This window comes from Globicephala melas, chromosome 3 (genome assembly GCF_963455315.2).
Source record: "Globicephala melas chromosome 3, mGloMel1.2, whole genome shotgun sequence".
NCBI classification, from domain to species: domain Eukaryota; kingdom Metazoa; phylum Chordata; class Mammalia; order Artiodactyla; family Delphinidae; genus Globicephala; species Globicephala melas.
In genome coordinates, this window is record NC_083316.1 from 32501101 (window position 1) to 32524343 (window position 23243).

The window sequence follows — 23243 nt, forward strand, 5'->3', positions numbered from 1 at the left end:
ATTTTTAGCTTACTTATATGTTATTAAATTTCAACAGTAATAAGGGAAATTGTTTAGATTTAGAACTTAGAGCAAGAAAAAAACAAAATTTTTTCCAAGGAAGAGTACTGTATCACTCATGTTGTTTAGAATTGGTAGCCTAAACAGACAGACATTTAGTTCATTTTAGTAGTGCCTTTAAAGTCCTACTGGCAATCCCCTTTCCCATCATTCACTGTGCCTCTCCCATTACCCACAGCTCTGCACTTCGTACCTCAATGGGTATGTCAGGGCTCATAGCACCTTAGATGCAAATCTCAGCTTCCTTCAGCTGTTTTCACAGGAAATCTGTTTACTCCAGTCCAAGAAAGCATTTTCCCTCCTCCTTTATTTTGGTATAATTGACAAATAAAATTGTGAGATATTTAAAGTGTACAGTGTGATAATTTGATATAAATATATATTGTAAAATTCATCCCATCTCGATTCATCCCATTGAGTTAATTAATACATCCATCACCTCACATATTTATCTTTCTTTGTGTGTGTGAGAACATTTAAGTTCTACTCTCTTAGCAAATTTCAGTTATACCATAACAGTGTTATCAACTATAGTCATCACGTTTTACATTAGATCCTCAGAACTTTTTCATCTTATAACAAAGTTTGTACTCTTTTATCAACCTCTCCCTATTTCCCCCACCCCTAGCCCCTGGCAGTCAATTTTCTAATCTCTGTTTATATGAGTTCACTTTTTTTTTTTTAAGATTCCATATATAATTGATACTATGAGGGTATTTGTCTTTTTCTCTCTGGCTTGTTTCACTTATCATAATGCCCTTTGGGTTTATCCATGTCATTGCAAATAGTAGGATCTCCTTCTGTTTTAAGGCTGAATAATATTCCACTGTCAAATTTTAGAAGATGTACTGATGATGTGATGTGTTAAGGGCAGCCTCACAGAGTTCCATCTCCTGTTGGGGTCAAGGCTGACACTGCCCCACCCAACCATATTTTTCCTTCCTCTCAGAAGCAACAAACAAATCCCTATCTCTCTTTGTCACTGCATGCCTGACAATGCCCCTTACCAACCCCCTTCCCCTCCACTTTCAAGATTATAACTGATTGTTTTAACAAATGTGTGTCCCTCCATAAAAGAATTCTCATAGGGACTGCCAAGAGAATGGCATTTTACCTATTTTGTTACATAAATGACAGGTTATATGTAATTTTTTCAGAGAGTAGTTCTTTTTTTTCCCCAAAGGATTTTAGCTTTGAGAATGTATTGATAGTCATCACTGGTCAAGTTCATGATCTGTAGCTAGAAAAACATAAACACTAAGAAGCAAAATTGGTTTCTCCTTTCTAGAAAGACTGACTGCAAGCCTAATTCTACAGCTTGTCCCAGATGCTTAAAAACTATTGCATTTAAGTTTTGTCACTGATTAAGCCCCTTTATTAACATTTTGAGGAAATTAAAGGAAACACAAGAATTCTTTTATATATTTTTTGCATATTTATAAGCAATCATTAATAAGTGCTTGCCTGCCTTTTCCTTTTAAACTGATTGCATAAATTTCATGTGAAACTTTCTCTCCTGGTTACCATTTTCTAAAACTTTAATCATACCTCTTGCTCTTTTCCTAACTTTTCTGCATTTAACATTCTCTGCACTTATTTGATTAGTTGTGATTAAATAGTAAAACTGTACACAAATAATTTGGATATTTTTACTGATTATAACATTTAATAAATATATTTTGATTTTAATTATATTTAATCCACATGAATTAGTGGATTCTAATTTCATATAAGTACTTAAGTGTCTTCCATGCTCACATTTTGGTTATTTCCTTTACACAACCCATTTCCTGCTTTTACTGGAAGTTGAGCAGGGTTTTTCTATTTTTGTTTTTAATTTTACTGTTCCCCAAGGCTTTCTTCATTGTGTTTTTCTTGGGTAGGCAACATCTTGCCATGGAATATTTGAGCAATCACTAAAGTATACCCACATGCCACTTATTAAATGAGTTGCTTTTTTTTAAATGAAGTATTTGGTTAATAGGTAACAAAGACAATTTCCAATACATCACTCCACAGCCCAGTATCTAGAATTTTCCTAGTGAAATATAATTCTAGAAATGATCTCCTTTCATATTTGTTATTTAACTTATCACATTATGGATCTCAAGAGTTGGTGGTAATAGCCAATGAAATACTACGCTTAAGAAAGACGGTAAATAATGTTATTTGAACGCATTCATTAGTTTTGTGCTTTACATAAAATATTTTATTCTATTCTCTCAACTCTCATAATATAATTAATTCCAAAATTTAGAGATGAGGAATTTAGGATTTATAGATATTCAAAACCTTGGCCAAGGTCGTATTAGTAAGTGGTAATGCTCCTCTCCCCTACTGCTTAAGTTTTTTCGTGATTTTTGCAGAGTCCGTGAATTTTAAGACTAAATTGTTTTATTTTCCTGGTGTACTTAGGCCTACATTTTTTAGAAGAATGATGTATCAAAAATAGTATCAAAAGGATTTTCAAATGAAATCAGCTCTACAGAAAGTCTTCCTGTTCCTTTCCCTTATTCACTCCTGTGATTGTGATGAGTGCAACAATGTGTTCTATTCCATATGCTCTTCTTGCAACTAAATTTTGACACTGTTCCCACTAAGGAAAGGGATCTGTGTTCTTTCCACTTAAATCCGGTTGTCAGTGGTAGTGACACTTTGTGACTTCCAATGCTAAATCATAAAAGGTGACTTTTTTATTTTTTGCCTTGTTCACTTGGGACCCTCACTCAATTCAGTCACCATAGTGTAAGGAAGCCCAAGAAGCTCGTAGAGAGGTACACATGGAGAGCCTCCAAGGCTCCAGTCATCAGCCACATATGACTAAACTCCCAGCAAACAGCCAGCACCAACTTGCCAGCCATGTGAGTGAATCACCTTGGAAGTGATCCCATAGTCCTCAGCTGAGCTGATGCCACGTGGAGCAGAGATGAGCCTTCCACACAGATCACAGTCCAAATTGAAGGTATGAAAGCTCAATAAACTATTGCTGTTGTTTTAAGCCACTAAGTTTTGTGGTGATTTGTAATTCAACCACAAATAACTATTGAAAAGATACATGCACCCCCATATTCATAGCGGCACTGTTTACAATAGCCAAGATAATGAAGCAACCTAAGTGTCCATCAACAGATGAATGGATAAAGAAGATGGGGTACATATATATAACGGAATATTACTCAGCCATAAAAAGAATGCAATAATGCCATTTGCAGCAACATGGATGAACCTAGAGATTATCATACTAAGTGAAGTAAGTCAGACAAACAAAGACAAATATATGATATCACTTATATGTGGAATCTAAAAACTAGTACAAATAAACTTATTTACAAAACAGAAACAGACATAGACATAGAAAAAAAACAACTTATTTTTACTAAAGGGGAAGGCAGAGAGGAGGGGAAAATTGGGAGTATGGGATTAACAAATGCACACTATCATATAAAATAGCTAAACAACAAGGATTTACTGTATAGACCAGGGAACTATATTCAATGTCTTATAATAAACTATAATGGAAAAGAATAAAAAAAGAATATAGATATATACATATATGTATAACCGAACCACTTTGCTGTACACCTGGAACTAACACAATATTGTAAATCAACTGTACTTCAATTTAAAAAAAACAACCTAAACAAGTATCAAATATTCGTTTGGATTCATGGAAAACTTACTTTTAAAAATCATTTTCATTGCACTATATTTCTGAAAGTTTCCTATCCATTAGGTGAACTCAGAACTACTCTGATAAACATGACCCAAGCAAAATTGCCCAGCTCCAGGAAGACTTGCACAAACAGAAATCATTTCTGTTTTGTACTTTTATACTTATTCTGCTTTACTGTAAAGCCCTGTTTGTCTATTTTGACCAGAAAGTTCTAGGAAAAAGGAAATTAATTTATTTGACCTGGACTTGCTGCAGTGGTATGAATAGAGGAAGTAACCTTTGTACTAGTTAACAATTTAAAATAAATGTATTTGAACCTCAGACTGTTCTATTGCTACAAGTTATCTAACTTCTATTAATTCTATAATTGGATAAATATTTTATTTAAGTTAAGGATTTTTTTCCTTCTAAAAACCTGCTTCTTTCAGTCACAGCTTATCCCCCTTTAGTCCCTTTTTTGTATTTTATTCACAGATTTTTTAAAATGTGATTTTTCTTAGAAATATAATTTTTCTTTCTCATTTTCCTTAGTCTTACCATGATAATTGGTCATAAACATCAAGGTCATGGTTTGCAATTATCCAGATTAGACATCCATTTGATAAGCTTGTAAGATCATCAATTATATTGTCTATTTGCATATTTTAACATGACATAAATAGACCATATTCTGCAATGTTGTTGAATATATGTACCAATAAATACATAACTCATATTAACTATTTGAAAGGGTAAGTGGACAGGAACTCAGGAAATTTGTATAGGTGGCCTCAATTGTTTCTGAGGGTCCATTTTCTAGGGACACTAAATCCGAGTGTCTAGTGTCGCAACTGCCCTAGCCTCGGTTGCCCTTCCCTTTCAAACAAAGCTTGAAACAGGGGCTTGTGTGTAGGTAATTCATTTAGGAAGAGACCCCAGGTAACAGGAATGGGGACTGAGGGAGTGTAACCTGGAAGGAGGGAAAGGAATGATTGGAGTAATTTATCAAACTGGTCATCACTGTAGCTACAGGGGCTCAATTCCAGCTTCTGATGAGCTGTTTAGAAGGTACATGCACCATTGTCCCGTCAGACTTCACTTCGGAAACACAAGTTCAAAGACAGAATAATTAAGAATTTCAAGAGAGTTACAACAGGGGACTAAACTCACGTCCTTCTGAATGCAGGACCATGCATAACTGCAGTGGTTACATGCTCATGAAGCTGGCCCTGCTTGTGATCTTTGAGATGTGGCACTAAAAGGCTGGAGATGGTTGTCTCAAGGCAAAGCAGAGACTGAAGTGTGAACGCAGGAGCTGGGGGGCTGAGGGGATTGTGAGAACATGAGCTCACAAGCTTTAGGAATGCACGGAAGTCCAGGGAAGCATTTATATGTAAGCAGCTTAGAAATTGGCAATTCAATGCAAGATCATCTAAATCTAATTGAGACGAAGTCCCAGCCGGCATTTGGGATACACCTGTATTAGGACAGCTTTGGCTATATTACCTTTTGGAACAGCTTTAACACATTTGCAATTCATATAGCGTTTTTGATGATAAACTCTTTTTTTATGTTTATTTATTTCCTTATTAGTCAACCATCTTATACACATCAGTGTATACATGTCAATCCCAATCTCCCAATTCACCACAACACAACACCCACCCCCCCGCCGCTTTCCCACTTTGGTGTCCATACGTTTGTTCTCTACATCTGTGTCTCAATTTCTGCTCTGCAAACCGGTTCATCTGTACCATTTTCTTGGTTCCACACATAAGCGTTAATATACAATATGTGTTTTTCTCCTTCTGACTTACTTCACTCTGTATGACAGTCTCTACATTCATCCATGTCTCTACAAATGACCCAATTTCGTTCCTTTTTATGGCTGAGTAATATTCCATTGTATATATGTACCATATCTTCTATATCCATTCGTCTGTCAGTGGGCATTTAGGTTGCTTCCATGACCTGGCTATTGTAAAGAGTGCTACAATGAACATTGGGGTGCCTGCGTCTTTGTGAATTATGGTTTTCTCTCAGAATATGCCCAGTAGCGGGATTGCTGGATCATATGGTAATTCTATTTTGAGGGCTTTAAGGAACCTCCATACTGTTCTCCATAGTGGCTGTATCTATTTGCATTCCCACCAACAGTGCAAGAGGGTTCCCATTTCTCCACACCCTCTCCAGCATTTGTTGTCTGTAGATTTTCCGATGATGCCCATTCTAACTGGTGTGAGGTGATACCTCATTGTAGTTTTGATTTGGATTTCTCTAATAATTAGTGATGTTGAGCAGCTTTTCATATGCTTCTTGGCCATCTGTATGTCTTCTTTGGAGAAATGTCTATTTAAGTCTTCTGACCATTTTTGGATGGGGTTGTTTGTTTTTTTAATATCGAGCTGCATGAGCTGTTTATATATTTCGAAGATTAATCCTTTGTCCGATGATTCATTTGTAAATATTTTCTCCCGTTCTGAGGGTTGTCTTTTCGTCTTGTTTATGGTTTCCTTTGCTGCGCAAAAGCTTTTAAGTTTCATTAGGTCTCATTTGTTTATTTTTGTTTTTACTTCCATTACTCTAGGAGGTGGATCAAAAAATATCTTACTCTGATTTATGTCAAACAATGTTCTTCCTATGTTCTCCTCTAAGAGTTTTATAGTACCCAGTCTTACATTTAGGTCTCTAATCCATTTTGAGTTTATTTTTGTGTATGGTGTTAGGGAGTGTTCTAATTTCATTCTTTTACAGGTAACTGTCCAGTTTTCCCAGCATAACTTATTGAAAAGACTGTCTTTTCTCCAATGTATATCCTTGCCTCCTTTGTCATAGATTAGTTGACCATAGGTGCATGGGTTTATCTCTTGGCTTTCTATTCTGTTCCATTGATCTATATTTCTGTTTTTGAGCCAGTACCATGTTGTCTTAATGACTGTTTTGTAGTAGCTTTGCAGTATAGTCTGAAATCAGGGAGTCTGATTCCTATAGCTCCATTTTTTTTGCTCAAGACTGCTTTGGCTATTCAGGGTCTTTTGTGTATCCATACAAATTGTGAAATTTTTTGTTCTAGTTCTGTGAAAAATGCCAGTGGTAGTTTGATAGGGATTGCATTGAATCTGTAGATTGCTTTGGGTAGTATAGTCATTTTCACAATATTGATTCTTCCAATCCAAGAACATGGTATATCTCTCCATCTACTGGTATCATTTTTAATTTATTTCATCAGCGTCTTATAGTTTTCTGCATACAGGTCTTTTGTCTCCCTAGGTAGGTTTATTCCTAGGTATTTTATTCATTTTGTTGCAATGGTAAATGGGAGTGTCTCCTTAATTTCTCTTTCAGATTTTTCATCGTTAATGTATAGGAATGCAAGAGATTTCTGTGCATTAATTTAGTATCCTGCAACTTTACCAAATTCATTGATTAGTTCTAGTAGTTTTCTGGTGGCATCTTTAGGATTCTCTATGTACAGTATCATGTCATCTGCAAACAGTGGCAGTTTTACTTCTTTTCCAATTTGTATTCCATTTATTTCTTTTTCTTATCTGATGGCCATGGCTAGGACTTCCAAAACTATGTTGAATAATAGTGGTGAGAGTGGATATCCTTGTCTTGTTCCTGATCTTAGAGGAAATGCTTTCAGTTTTTCACCATTGAGAATGATGTTTGCTGTGGGTTTGCCATATATGGCCTTTATTATATTGAAGTAGGTTCCCTCTATGCCCACTTTCTGGAGAGTATTTATCATAAATCGGTGTTGAATTTTGTCAAAAGCTTTTTCTGCATCTATTGAGATGATCATATGGTTTTTATTCTTCAATTTGTTAATATGGTGTATCACATTGTTTGATTTGTGTATATTGAAGAATCTTGCATCCCTGGGCTAAATGCCACTTGATCATGGTGTATGATCCTTTTAATGTGTTGTTGGATTCTGTTCGCTAGCATTTTGTTGAGGATTTCTGCATCTATATTCATGAGTGATATTGGTCTCTAGTTTTCTTTTTTTGTCATATCTTTGTCTGGTTTTGGTATCAGGGTGATGGTGGTCTCATAGAATGTGTTTGGGAGTTTTATTTCCTCTGAAATTTTTTGCAAGAGTTTGAGAAGTATGGGTGTTAGCTCTTCTCTAAATGTTTGATAGAATTCACCTGTGAAGCCATCTGGTCCTGGATTTTTGCTTGCTGGAAGATTTTTTTTTTTTTTTTTTGTGGTACACGGGCCTCTCACTGTTGTGGCCCCTCCCGTTGCGGAGCACAGGCTCCAGGTGTGCAGGCCCAGTGGCCATGGCTCATGGGCCCAGCTGCTCCGTGGCATGTGGGATCTTCCCAGAGTGGGTCATGAACCCATGTCCCCTGCATCAGCAGGTGGACTCTCAACCACTGCACCACCAGGGAAGCCCTGTTGGAAGATTTTTAATCACAGTTTCAATATCATTACTTGTGAATGGCCAGTTCATATTTTCTATTTCTTCCTGGTTCAGTCTTGGAAGGTTATACCTTTCTAAGAATTTGTCCATTTCTTCCAGGTTGGCCTTTTTATTGGCATTGAGTTGCTTGTAATAGTCTCTTTGGATCCTTTGTATTTCTGCGGTGTCTGTTGTAACTTCTCCTTTGTCATTTCTAATTTTATTGATTTGAGTCCTCTCCCTCTTTTTCTTGATGAGTCTGGCTAATGGTTAATCAATTTTGTTTATCTTCTCAAAGAACCAGCTTTTAGTTTTATTGATTTTTGCTATTGTTTTCTTTGTTTCTATTTCATTTATTTCTGCCCTGATCTTTACGATTGCTTTCCTTCTGCTAACTTTGGGTTTCGTTTGTTCTTCTTTCTCTAGTTCCTTTAGGTGTAAGGTTAGATTATTTATTTGAGATTTTTTTTGTTTCTTGAGGTAGGCTTGTATAGCTATAAACTTCCCTCTTAGAACTGCTTTTGCTGCATCACATACGCTTTGGATCATCGTGTTCTCATTGTCATTTGTCTCTAGGTATTTTTTGATTTCCTCTTTGATTTCTTCAGTGATCTCTTGGTTATTTAGTAACGTATTGTTTAGCCTCCATGTGTTCATGTTTTTTACATTTCTTTCACTGTAATTGATTTCTAATCTCATAGCATTGTGGTCTGAAAAGATGCTTGATATGATTTCAATTTTCTTAAATTTACTGAGGCTTGATTTGTGACCCAAGATGTGATCTATCCTGGAGAATGTTCTGTGCGCACTTGAGAAGAAAGTGTAATCTGCTGTTTTTGGATGGAATGTCCTATAAATACCAATCAAATCTCTCTGGTCTATTGTGTCATTTAAAGCTTGTGTTTCCTTATTAATTTTCTCTTTGGATGATCCATCCATTGGTGTAATTGAGGTGTTAAAGTCCCCCAGTATTATTGTGCTACTGTTGATTTCCTCTTTTAGAGCTGTTAGCAGTTGCCTTATGTATTGAGGTGCTCTTAAGTTGGATGCATATATATTTATAATTGTTATATCATCTTGTTGGATTGATCCCTTGATCATTACGTAGTGTGCTTCCTTGTCTCTTGTAACATTCTTCATTTTAAAGTCTATTTTATCTGATATGAATAATGCTACTCCAGGTTTCTTTTGTTTTCCATTTGCATGGAATACCTTTTTCCATCCCCATACTTTCAGTCTGTATGTGTCCGTAGGTCTGAAGTGGGTCCCTTGGAGAAAGCATATATATGGGTCTTGTTTTTGTATCCATTCAGCAAGCCTGTGTCTTTTGGTTGGAGCATTTAGTCCATTCATGTTTAAGGTAATTATTGTTATATGTGTTCCTATTACCATTTTCTGAATTGTTTTGCATTAGTTTTTGTAGGTCCTTTTCTCCTCTTGTCTTTCCCAGTCAGAAAAGTTCCTTTAGCATTTGTTGTAGAGCTGGTTTGGTGGTGCTGAATTCTCTTAGCTTTTGCTTGTCTGTAAAGCTTTTGATTTTTCCTTCGAATCTGAATGAGATCCTTGCTGGGTAGAGTAATCTTGGTTGTAGGTTCTTCCCTTTCATCACTTTAAGTATATCATGACACTGTCTTCTTGCTTGTAGAGTTTCTGCTGAGAAATCAGCTGTTAACCATTATGGGAGTTCCCTTGTATATTATTTGTTGTTTTTCCCTTGCTGCTTTCAATAATTTTTCTTTGTCTTTAATTTTTACCAGCTTGATTACTATGTGTCTCTGCGTGTTTCTCCTTGAGTTTATCCTGTATGGACTCTCTATGCTTCCTGGACTTGGGTGGCTATTTCCTTTCCCATGTTAGGGAAGTTTTCGACTATAATCTCTTCTTGGGTCCTTTCTGTCTCTCTTCTCCTTCTGGGACCCCTATAACGCGAATGTTGTTGTGTTTAATGTTGTCCCAGAGGTCTCTTAGGCTGTCTTCATTTCTTTTCATTCTTTTTTCTTTATTCTGTTCCACAGCAGTGAATTGCACCATTCTGTCTTCCAGGTCACTTACCCATTCTTCTGCCTCAGTTATTTTGCTATTGATTCCTTCTAGTGTAGTTTTCCTTTCAGTTATTGTATTGTTCATCTCTGTTTTTTTATTCTTTAATTCTTCTAGGGCTTTGTTAAACATTTCTTGCATCTTCTCGATCTTTGCCTCCATCCTTTTTTGGAGGTCCTGGATCATCTTCACTATCATTATTCTGAATTCTTTTTCTGGAAGATTGCCTCTCTCCATTTCATTTAGTTGTTTTTCTGGGGTTTTATCTTGTTCCTTCATCTGGTACATTGCCCTCTGCCTTTTTATCTTGTCTATCATTCTGTGAATGTGGTTTTCATTCCACAGGCTGCAGGGTTGTAGTTCTTTTTGCTTCTGCTCTCCACCCTCTGGTGGATGAGGCTGTCTAAGAGGCTTGTGGAAGTTTTCTGATGGGAGGCACTAGTGGTGGGTAGAGCTGGCTGTTGCTCTCTGATGAGAAACTCTTGAGTCTTTGTCACATTTTCTATTCATCTTCTCTCTTCATCTTTTATTAGTATTGTCTTAGTCAGATCAGGCTGCCATAACAAAGTACCATAGTATAAGTGGCTTTAAATAACAGAAATTTAATTCTTACAGTTCTAGAGGCTGAGAAGTGTAAGATCAAGGTGTCAGCTGATTTGGTTCCTGGTGAGAACTCTCTTCCTGATTTACAGATGGCCACCTTCTTGGTATATCGTCATATGGCCTTTCCTCCATGCATACTAGTGTGAAGAGAGAGATAGAGAGATAGAGATAGAGAGAGAGGCACTCTTTTCCTCTTTTTATAAGGCCTCTAATCCCATTCTATTAAGATCTCACTCTTATAAACTCATTTTAACCATAATTACCTCCTAAAAGCCCTATCTCCAAATACAATCATAAAAGTGGGGGGGCATGAGTAGGGCTTCAATATATAATTTTTTTTTTTTTGGCAGGGGATGCAATTCAGTCTATAGCAAGTATAAACTTTAAAATCCTAAGTGATGGATTTCATATTTATCAATATTCAATCTGATATAGTTTTATTTTGCCCATCTTTCTAACTGTCTGTAATACTTTGAGCTTTTATTCTGTGGAGTAGATACTTATATCGGTGTATTGCCATCTCATGGCCCTATACTTTTGGGAAGCTCTTCACATGGAAAACTGGATGGGCTCCACCTCTCCCCCAAATATATCAAAATGCTAATGAGAATAAAGGCTTCTTGCATTTCTCAAGATTTACCTCATTGTAAGGCAGTTTGGGCTGTAATAGTAATATTTTTCTGTATCAGAAGAAGTGTCTATACACCAGAAAAGCTGGTTCTGCTTTCATCTGTTCTAAGGAGTTGACACTGGGAATTTGGCTTTCACTTCTGGATGCTACACTTAGGAGGGACACTGGGATGCCCAGCAGGGGTGGTGAATGTCTACAAGAGCATGGTCTAAGAGGAACAGTTGAAATTCTTGGTAGAAAAGAAAATGGGGGCACATGTATCTGATTTTAAATGTTTAAAGGCTTATCATATGAAAGAGGGATTAGGGTCCTCCTGAGTGCCCTCATAAAACAGAGCTAGTATTAATGGATAGATGTGAGAAGAAGGCAAATTAGTTTATGAGGAAAAACCCTTAAACAGCCAGAGCTGTGCAAAAAATGGTGGCGATGGGAGGTTCTCTGAATCATGACATAAGAAGCTTTTCTTTATTGACAGTATTGAAGCAGGGGAAGAGTATTTTATACCAGCGTCATTGTCCAAGACTGAATTTGTCCTAGGGCAGTGGAATTGTATGTAAATAGTAGGGAATGGTTCTTAAATTGTGCAGCACCACTTGGTGCTCTGAGAAGGCTGATTTTCTGTTATTAAGTGCTGTGTCAAAGAATGCATAGTGTCTGTATTAATTTCCTAGGTATACCATAACAAAGTACTTAAAACTAGGTGGTATCAAACAACAGAAATTTGTTGTCTCAAAGTTCTACAGGCTAGAAATTTGAAATCCAGGTGTTGGCAGGGCCAGACTCCCTCTGAAATTTATAGGGGAGAATATTTCCTTTGCTTTTCCTAGTTTCTGAGGATTGCCATCAACTCTTGGCATTCTTTGGCTTGCAGCTTTGTCACTCCAATCTTTGCCTCTGTTGTCACATGGCATTTCTCTTCTCATAAAGATACCAGTAATGTTCGATTAGGGCTCACTCTAATGATTTCAACTTAACAACATCTACTAACACCCTGTTTCTAAATAAGGTCACATTGACAGGTACCAGGGATTACGACTTCAACATATCCTTTTGGAGGACACAATTTAACCATTAATGGCATCTCCAGGAGGCAGATATACTGTGCTTTCATACTGGTTCTGTCCTTGCCATGCTCAATTACCTAAGCAAGTCAGTTTACCTCTTGGCACTTCAGTTATGCTTCTGTAAAATGAGAGCAGTAACTTTCTCTGGCCAGACATAGATAAAGGACATGTGGACACAGTGGGGAAAAGGGAGGGTGGGACGAATTGGGAGAGTAGCATTGACATATATACACTACCATGTGTAAAACAGATAGCTAGTGGGAAGCTGCTGCATAGCACAGGGAGCTCAGCTCAGTGCTCTGTGATGACCTAGAGGAGTGGGATGGAGCTGGTGGGAGGGAGGCTCAAGAAGGAGGGGATATATATATATATGTATCTCTTGTGTGTGTGTATATATATATATATATATATATATATATATATATATGTAGCTGATTTACTTTGTTGTACAGCAGAAACTAATACAACATTGTAAAGCAATTATATTCCAATAAAAAAATAAATGAATAAATACTATAATAAAAAAATAACTTTCTTTGGCCAACTGACAATGTCTGATGTGACTACGTAAAGTGTTCACACATGGTCATGTGATCTCAGAAGCCCTCATATATAGATATGTTTATTGCAACCCTCTCAATATAGGTGCATCTCCAAATGATAACCTTTTTTCATTTGAACATAATTAAAGCATGAAATGCTTAATCTCTAACAGGTATAAAGATTCTCATAGACACTAACTACAAAAGGCCAAAAGGCAGGGTCTGCAATAAGAACATGAGAAACAGCACAGCTTTATTTCATTTTGGAAGAGTCTGAGAGAACGAACTAACTTAATCAACACAATCTACCCAGTCCACATGAGGAAGAGGAAAACACAAGAGATCTGTTTTAGGATTTATTCTAAGATTTATGATCTAATTTTTCACCATGACAGTCACTTTGTTCCCACAACATCCTATTCAAAGACTTTCTGGTGACCTAAATCTGTCATTTTCTTTTAAAAGCCCCTGTTTTCCATCCTGTCCTTGATTTCCAGCTGTTCTTTGTGCTCATTGTTAATTACCATGAGTGATAATTTGGGGAGGCATGCAACATGTTTGCAAGCAAAGGGAATGAATGGTCTGGCATTTGAGGAAGGACTAAAAGAAACATTTCAGTCTGGAACCAGGCAAGCTGGAAGAATATGTTCTCAACAGCTTAAAGTAATGGATATGGACTGAAAATGGCAAAAACAATCTTGAAAAAGAAGAACAAAGTTAAAGGACTCATACTTCCTGGTTTGAAAACTTATTACAAAGCTACAGTAATCAAGACAGTGTGGTAGTGGCATAAGGATAGACATATAGATCAATGGAATAGGATTGAGAGTCCAGAAGTAAACTCTTACATTCATGACGAATTTATTTCCAACAAATGTGCTAAGATAATTCAATGGAAGAAATAATTATCCTTTTAACAAATGGTACTGGGAAAATGGAATATCCACATGTAAAAGAGTGAAATTGGACATCTACCTCACACCATACACAAAAATGAACTCAAATGGATCATAGACTTAAATGTAAGAACTACATCTAGAAAACTCCTGGAAGAAAACATGAGAGTAAACCTTAGTGACCTTAATTTAGGCAATGGTTTCTTTGATATCATACCAAAAGCAGGAAAAAAATAGCTAAATTGGACTTCATCCAAATTAAAACTTTCTGTGCTGTAAATGATACAATCAAGAAAATAAAAAGATAACCCACAAAATGGGAGAAGATATTTGCAAATCATATGTCTGATAAGAGATTTGTATCCAGAATATATAAAGAACCCTGACAACCCAATACTATAAGGACAAATAGCTCAATTAAAAAGTAGGAAAAGAATATTGAATATACCTTTATCCTAAGAAAATATACAAATGGCCAATGTGCACATGAAAAGGTGCTCAACATCATTAGTCTGTAGGGAAATACCAGGCAAAACTACAATGAAATACCTATAACTTCAAACTAACTAGGATGATTATAATAAAAAAAGGTGGATAAGCAAGCTTAGTGAGAGGAGAGTGTTGGAGAGGTCTCTGAGCCCTGACGTTCCAGGATGATTTCATCAGGCATAAGAATCTTAGACCACAGAAAGATGAATGGAAACAGAGGCAAAAGTTTCAGCCAGCCTGCGGAGGCCAGTGCAAATACCCAGAGTATGAATCACTGATCAGACACTCTCCACGTGCCTTGTGGCCTGATGAGGGGCCAGGGCCTCAGAAACCAGAATATTCTTAGCCAGTTGATGGAGATGATGGTGCATTTGCTGTAGATCACTGAAGAACATATCATGCAGCTGATGACCAAGCACATGCAGCAGGACCTGGTGCTGGAAGAGCAGAGGCATAATCAGGCCAGCCAGGAGCAGGAAGCCCTCCTGGACCACTTAATATGCCAACTGGTCTACCTCCTGTAGTCTGGGGCCATGGGTGGCCTGGGACTCCAACTGCTTTGCCCTTCCCAGGACTCTAGGGGTGAAGTCAGAGGTGGGCAGTGGGCCCATCATCCAGGCAGCCTGACCAGCTAGTTCCTCAATGGAGTGATTTTGAAGCTGCATTTGCCAGCCATGACCTATTCAACTGTGGGATTGACATCTCTGCCTTGTACCATTCCAGCTTCTAGGGCTACAAGAACTGCCATGGAGACAAATACCATGAGGACAAGAACACTTTGGGTTTCATTAATCTTGGTACCAGTGAGAATAAGCTGTGCTTTGATCTGATTACTGAAATTTTGAATCACAGTGACATGAACTGCATTGAGGAGATCCTGCTGCAATATCCTGATTAGAGAGGGCAACCATCCCTGGGAAGAAGTGGGCTCGTTCCTGACCTACTACTGCAAGACACCTGCCCACCTGGATCCAGAAAACTTGGTTGTTCTAAATGGCTGCCACTCTGTCTTCTCCGTGCTGACCATGGTTCTGTGCAATTCAGGTGAGGCCTTTCTGACCCCTCACCACCTTCTATGGTGGCTTCCTCTTCAGCTCCCACCGGTATGTGAAAGTTGAGCTGATGCTTGTCCACCCAGACAGTGAGATCACCGGTGTGAACATCCATCCTTTCCAGCTCAAGTGTAGAAGGTGGAGCAAGCCCCACTTGAGGCTATGCTTAAGGGCAGTAAGGTCAGAGACCTTGTGTTAATTAACCCTCAGAATCCTCTGGGTGACCTCTACTCCTGGGACTCACTGAAGGAATACCTAGAATTTGCCAAGCGGTGCAACCTACGTGTCATTATAGATGAGATTTACATGCTATCTGTGTTGGATGAATACATGATATTTCACAGTGTTCTGGGCATGGAAAGTTTGCCTGGTTTCAACAGGGCCCATGTGATCTGAAGCACCAGTAAGGATTTTATCATTTCTGGCTTCTATTTTGGCACTCTGTATACCCACAACAAGGAGGTGGGCTCTGCTGTGAGCTCCTCTGGCTGCCTCTGCAGCGTTTCTGGCATCACCCAGCACAAACTGTGTTGGCTACTCCAGGACAGAGAACAGATTGACAAAGTGTATCCACCTGCTAACCCCCACAGGTACATCATTAACAAGTTGAAGGCATTGAAGATCCCCTTTCTCAATTGTGGCTCTGGCCCCTATATCTGGGTCAACTTGGAAAACTTCCTGGACCTGTGTGCATTGGAGGAAGAGCTGTTCCTCCATTGCTGCTTCCTGAACAATAAGCTGATATTGTCCCGTGGTGAGACCTACAAGTATTAGAAGCCTGAAATTTTCCACCTAATCATGGTGGATAAGCTCATCTGGCTAAAACACACTTCCCACATCAGTTCTATCAGGTGCTAGTGGAGCAGAAGCAGGATTTGATAGCGAAGCAGCTGGAGGATGCACAGAGGGAGTGAGCGCTCTGCCCTCCAGGCAGTCACTCCAGCCAGTCACAACGCTCAGGGATCCCTGCTATCAGCCTCTGGTCTAGAAGGCTGGGGCACTGAACTGGTGCTGTGACTGAGGAAACAATGGGCTCCTCCAGAAATGGGCTCATGTGACGCAGTCATCAACCTCCTTCAGCTGAGCATGTGTAATTTTTGGAAGCTTTGCATCTTTTTAGTCTCTGCTAGCCGTTGTGTGTGCAAAACATTTTTATGGGGTTGGGGTCGGAAAGCCTACAGGAATAAAGGGAACTCCCTGGGGCCCTATTTAGATGGGTGTATTTTTGTATTTGATGTCCTCTAAATTCTATATTCTCTTAAATTCCGGGCCTGCTCTATGTCTTGTTGATATTTTTTATAATCACCTTTGGGAGCTAGATGATTTTTTTGTCCTTCAAAAATTCTAAAGCAGGTTGAATGTGAAGAATAATGTCAGAGGTAGGCCAGAAAGGAAGGGAAAAAATGATCTCTAACTGAAGGAGCACATTCCAGGCGTTGGAGGCACTGTCCCATAGGATCCTGACAAGATCACACCATCCTTACCCATGAATGACTGAATGGCAGGGTGGGGATAGAATTCCAGAAGTTCCTGCTTCCAAACATCAGTTCTTTCCATTCTTGCCTTTTCAAAAGACTTAAAATGAATCTCTGTGACAAGCCTGGGGTTTTCCATTTCTATCTCTAGTGTTTTCAACTGTTCTAATCACACTGCTTGTGAGTTTCTCTGCAAAGCTTTTGCATATCTGAGCTTCAGGCCGAGCACTGATGCTGTGAGATGGGTGAGGCAGGGACCACCATCATTTTATAGATGATGAAAGGGCTTTTAGCACCAACTGGTGGCTTTGGTCAATCACTTCGGTTTGTGGCCATCTTCCCTCCCTTGAGTCTAGGTTTGGTGGTTCTTGTTCTTCAGTGACAATTTTCCTTTAAAAACATCAACAAAAAGCAGCATAACAACAAATCCCAATTCTTGAAGGGTTTTTTTTTTTTTAATACCAGAGAGTGTTCTTTAGAAATCGACTACAGCTAATAAAAACATAAAGGGAATTCATTGGAAAGATGAAGGAGCTATTGTGACCAGAGATGCTCTTGGGATCTCTGTTAACAGCAGCTAATAGTCTCATCAGGGAACTGTCCCTGGGTTGGAAGCGTGGTGCCTTCCATGTAAGGGATAGGCTGTTTCTGTCTTCTGATCCACAGATTCAAGTAAGAGAGTGGAAAAAAAGAACATTTTCACATCTACACGCATCTCTCTCCATTATTTAGGTCTTTAATTTCTCTCAGCAACGTTTTTCTAGATTTCAGTGTAAAAATCTTACATACACTTTGTTAAATTTATCACTATATTATGCTTTTCATGTTATTTTAAAAGTATTGTTTATTAATTCATTTTCTAATTATTTGTTGCTAGTATATTGAAATAACTGATGTTAGTATATTGTATCTTGTATCTATCAAGAACGTTGAAGGCTCTAAGGTTTTACCCACTTGCAAACTAACAGGTTTCACGAATGCTGACAGAAGGCATGAGAAGCCTGGGTCAGAGACAAATGACAACTTATTACTGACAGTAATAGCAGTAATCAGAGTATGACTTTTGCTTTGGTAGCCCAAGCCCTGCTTTCTACAGGGCAAAATGTGGAGGACCAAGTGATGCCTGCATAGGCAGTGGAGTGTGTTGCAGGAGAAGAGACCCACACGTAGGGAACCTGCTTCTTTTATAATCAGCAGTAAGCCTGCCTGAACTTTAGCTCTGAGAGAGCCATTATTTTTCCTATGCTGAATAATCATAGTCATAATTTTAGTTCAACAATCTTTGTTTTACAGGTAAGGATACTGAGCCCAGGGAGGAAACCCAAGCTTTTACATCCACTTCTTTTCTTCTTTTTGTCCCCATGGTGCTTATTCTTGGTCAGTCTATTACCTCTTGTCTAGTTTATTGTCACAGATTCCCATATACTATGCCAATCTTCCTAAAGTTCTTCTTTGACTATTTGTTAATTACTTAATTAGTTAAGATGTTATTAATTCTTTAACAAATACATGTTGAACATTCTGTTTGTTTCACCCATGTTCCAGTCTCTGAAGTAAACATGACAGAGTTGTGCTGTTCATGCTGCATGAAGTTTATTTTTCACCTTCTGGTAAGGGAGACAGATGATAAATAAACAACAAAATGTATGTGTCGCTGTGTGAGAAGGAACTATGTTAGGTAATGCTATGAAGGAAACTAAAGCAAAGTATAAAAGTATAGAATGGTGGTGTGGAAGGTGCTATTTTTGATTTATCCCAGCAGGTACAACAGTGAAGTGAGGGACCCAGGTAAGCAAAGATCTGAGGGGAAAGCACGGCAATAATGATGTACCAACCAACAAGTGCAAAGGCCCTGAGGCAGGAAAACCTTGATGTATTTGACAAAAAGCAAGAAGGACAGTGTGGCTGGAACAGAGCAAATCTGGTGACGACTGGTAGGAGATAAAGTCAGAAAACATACAGAATGGCCAGGTCATCAGAGTCCCATGCCCCAACCTGTTCAAATGTTTCCATATATTTCAATGAACAAAAGTCAAACTCCTTGATTGGGTAACCGAGGCTCCCCACTGCCTATTTTTTTTTTTTTTACCTTTTCTAACTTTACTTTCATAGCCCCCTAACATGAATTCTTCACATCAGCCCAGCTAGTGTATTCATCAGACCCCAAGTTACTTTTCATAGCTCTGCTACTAGAGCTTTTTTCCACTATACAACCTCTGACTATTGAAATTGGCAAGATAGGTCTAGTTCAAAAGTCCTGCTTGTCAGTGCCATGTATGAAGTTATATCTCCACGTTAGACTTTATATGTGTGTGTGCGTTTTGTCTTTTCTATAGTGCATTCCAAGCTCCTAGAGACTTGCTCATAGCACCTTTGTATCTCATTTATATCTGGTGTGGAGCCTTATAGATATTAAAATATGATTTAAAGGTTTTTTGATTGAAGAACCATATGTTTATAACTTTGGAAGACAAAAAGATTGCAAAGTTGCATCCTTTCATCTGAAGGATAAAATAGGGGAATGATAGAAATATACATTATAATTTATTTCTAGATTGTTAGTTAGCTGTTATTGAGTAAATACTTATATGAATGAGAAAATCTCATAGATGAATGCTCTAGGTTTTTCTCAAGTGTGGTAAGTTCTCACATCCTTAAACAAAAAATACTTTTTAATCGCTTTTCATCTGGAGAATAGACTGTGTAAACTAAACCATCACTTATGAATCTCTCATTGTAAATAATGAAACTATAAAATTGTAGATGATATACATTAAAATAATAACGTATTTATTATAATAATAATATATTATAATATTTGTTATAATAATAATAAACTCTTAAAATAATATACGTTTCTTTTAAGAGTTCCAATACTCTCAGAAGATTTTATCAGTGGTATCATTGACAAGGAAACTGTACAGTTTGTTTCAAATACATTTAGGAAACTGGAATCAATTTTTTCTCAAGGCTTTACAAACTCATCTTTCAAGACCTGCTATAATTTTGATGTCTCAAAGTAATACAAGCAACTTTGTGCCCAGTTTGTCTCTTTTTTTTCTCTTTTTCTTGTTCTTATTCCTTTTTCTTTCCTTCCAAATTGTGAGTTTTCTTTGTTGTTTTGTTAAAAGCATGCATACTAATTTTGAAGATCAAATACTATGGAATATACATAACCAAAAATATCATTCACATAAAAATATTATTAGCATTTTAATTTAATATTCTTTAATCTGTATCTCTATTTCACTTAGTATTATTGAATGGATATCAATAAATATAGATCTATATCTTTATTTTAATTACCTCACAATATTTCTTTGCATGTTTATGTATACTTAGTTCCCACTTATTTCTAAGGACCATATTTCTGGTTTCAGAAGGAATGCATTATCTTCCACTGAAATAATGAAAGAATTATTGTTACGAAATAATGCTTCCATGAAATAATTTTACAAGCAATGTCGAACATTTAAGGATGCTTTAGTATTTTGTAGTGACATCAATTTTTCAATAGAAAATATTTGGCCAAGCGTGACATAGACAACATACATTTGAGCTTGGGTGAGTTTCTAGAGGTGATTTAAATGTTATGTGATAAAGTTATTTTTACCCTAGCTCACTGGTTCTTAATCCTGGCTGCATATTATACTCATGCCTTGAACTTTTAAAAAATATTGACACCTAGACTACCTCCCAAACAAATGAGATTAAATCTTTGGATGAAACCAGAGCTTCTGCTGGTTTTAGAAGCTTCTAGGTGAATATGAAGAGAGAGGGTTGAGAACCACTGAGACTATTTCTAAAATAATTTGTGCAGAATTTGTACCAGAAGCTTAATAAAAAAAAAATGTTTCTTTTTAATTTTGAGGAGAATGGAAGTTTATCTTAAAATCGGGGAAATGTGTATACATATAGAGTTTGTTCATTCTAGTTTGTAAAATCTCTTTTTGTGTATGCAACTTACTCCTAGATATTCTATGTGAATCAAAATTAAAGCTACTGGATGGTTTGAAAAGAATATCTTATGGCTACTTATCTTTCTACTGAGTACATGCCACAGTGGTTACCTTGAAAGCTCAAAGCTCCTGGAAATACATTAGTTTGTGAAAGTTTTATTCTAAGTGGAACATTTTGATAATGCAGCATTTTGGATTAGCTGAACTGAAGTATATATGGCTTCCTTTGAAAGAGGACAAAATGTAAGAAGGGGGAGGAAAACAGGAAAGGTGAGAGGGAGTCTACTCTCACTTTAAGTCACGGAACTGGATTTTGATATGAATGATGCCTCAAGGCCGTAAGGATAGGTAGGGACAATATCTTACTTTTCATTTCACCAGCTACAGAAATAAATGGAATTTTGTCTGCTTGCACAAACTTCAAAGCATGAAAACCTAAAAGCATCCAATAAAGGTGGTTTTCATTGAAATAAAGTCTATAGAAAGCAGTGTTTTCAATGAAACATTGACAAATGATAGGCAAAAATATCTCACGAAAACACTGATTTTTTTTTTTTGGTGTTTCTCTTTCTTGTATATATATGTTTTTTAATCACACATAAAATGATGGTAGGGTAATGGCTAAAGGGCAACTCTGAACAAATGGAAAACTTTTGTCTTCGAATTAACGTTATCTCAATTCTCAAATACCAGGAATGTTTGCATTTTGAATAGAATTTTAAGACATACTGTCATGAAAGAAAAGTAATGAAAACATATTTGCTGCTGTTAAGAGTTTGTAAAACAGGCTAAGATGCAGGAAATAAATCAATATAACTGGATTTTTCCACCCAATTATTACTGTTCAGGTATGGTTTTTTGAATCTAAGATTATTATAGAATACACCTCTCACAAAATAATTCAGGGGTGGTTTTTGTTTGTGTTTTTAAAAAATTTCATAAGCAGTTTTAACAAATTGGAATAAATTATTTGATGCCATTCAATGATAAGTGTACTTTGCAAGTTTTCTTTTTGAATTGTTTGTGTTTAAGTCCGTAAAGAACCCACATTACTGTTATAGCATAATTTATTGTTGTAGCAAATATTCACTGATCAGGACTGACTATTTAATAGTAGGTGGTCCTACAATTTCATGTGAAAATTATGTGGAAAAAAATAAACAGGATAACTCAGACAACTGTGGAGGTTTTCAATATCTAGAAATTTGACAATATGTAGATAAAATGGTCAAATAATTATTTCAATATTTTAAAATGTTGGGATAACCTTTAGGTATAAAATTATACTTCCTCTTCTCCATAAATTAAATGATCTTTCACTTAAAGAGTTGGCTTTAGATAACAGCACTTCACAGATAAAAGGGTTTTATAAAAACTCTTGAAATTCAGACAATTAACACTCCTGGAGCACTGGGTTCACAAAATGATTTAGAAGACTATCAAAAATAGAAGAGATAAATGAAAAGTTTTAAATGAGCAGAATTTCCAAATTGATCACTAGAATCAATCAGAGTTTAAGTCATTTTTCCTGGGAATGATTTAGGGCAAATAGGTATGAGATGGTGGGACTGGATCAAAAAGTGTTCTTTTTTTTTTTCTTCCAGTTTTATTGAAATATAATTGACACACTGTATAATTTTAAGCACTATGTAAGTTTAAAGTGTATAGCGTAATACTTTTACTCAGATATATCATGAAATGATGACCACAATAAATTTCGTGAACATCCATCATCTCAAATAGATACAAAATAAAAGAAAAATATTTTTCCTTGTGATGAGAACTCTTAGGATTTACTCTTTTAACAACTTTCATATATAACTTACAGCCTTGTTAATTATATTTATCATGTTGTACATTACATTCCTGGCCCTTATTTATCTTATAACTGGAAGTTGGTACCTGATGACTATCTTCTTCCAATTCCCCCTTATTCCCACTCACTGTGTCCTTCTTTTTTAATCCTAAGAGGGCATACTTATATCAGTCAAAGAATTTAGTTATGATCATGTGATTTTTTTCACATCACTATTTTTTGTTTCAGTTCTGTTCTAGCCTGAGCTCAGAATTGTACTGCTTGAAGCAGTGTTACAGTAAGTCTCCTACATATGAAACTTCAAGTTGCGAACTTTCAAAGATGCAAACGTGCGTTCGCATGTCCAGTCAGGTAAGTTAGTTCACGTGTCTGGCGTACACTGTCACGTGCACGCATCCTCTACAGGTAGTTGTGCTTTTGTGTTCTTTACTGTACAGTACTGTATAGAGTACAGTAGTACAGTATCTTTATTTCAAGCCCAGGATGTCCGGAAGCAAGCGTAAAAGCAGCAGTGATGTAGCCGGTAATGCTAAGAAGCTCCAAGTGTTAATGA

The 23243-nt window shown here is 37.0% G+C and overlaps 1 pseudogene; it reads left to right on the plus strand.

The window, feature by feature from the left end:
* The first annotated feature begins 14654 nt into the window (after positions 1-14654).
* On the plus strand, positions 14655-16354 carry LOC115866438 (probable inactive 1-aminocyclopropane-1-carboxylate synthase-like protein 2; annotated as a pseudogene).
* Positions 16355-23243: the final 6889 nt, after the last annotated feature.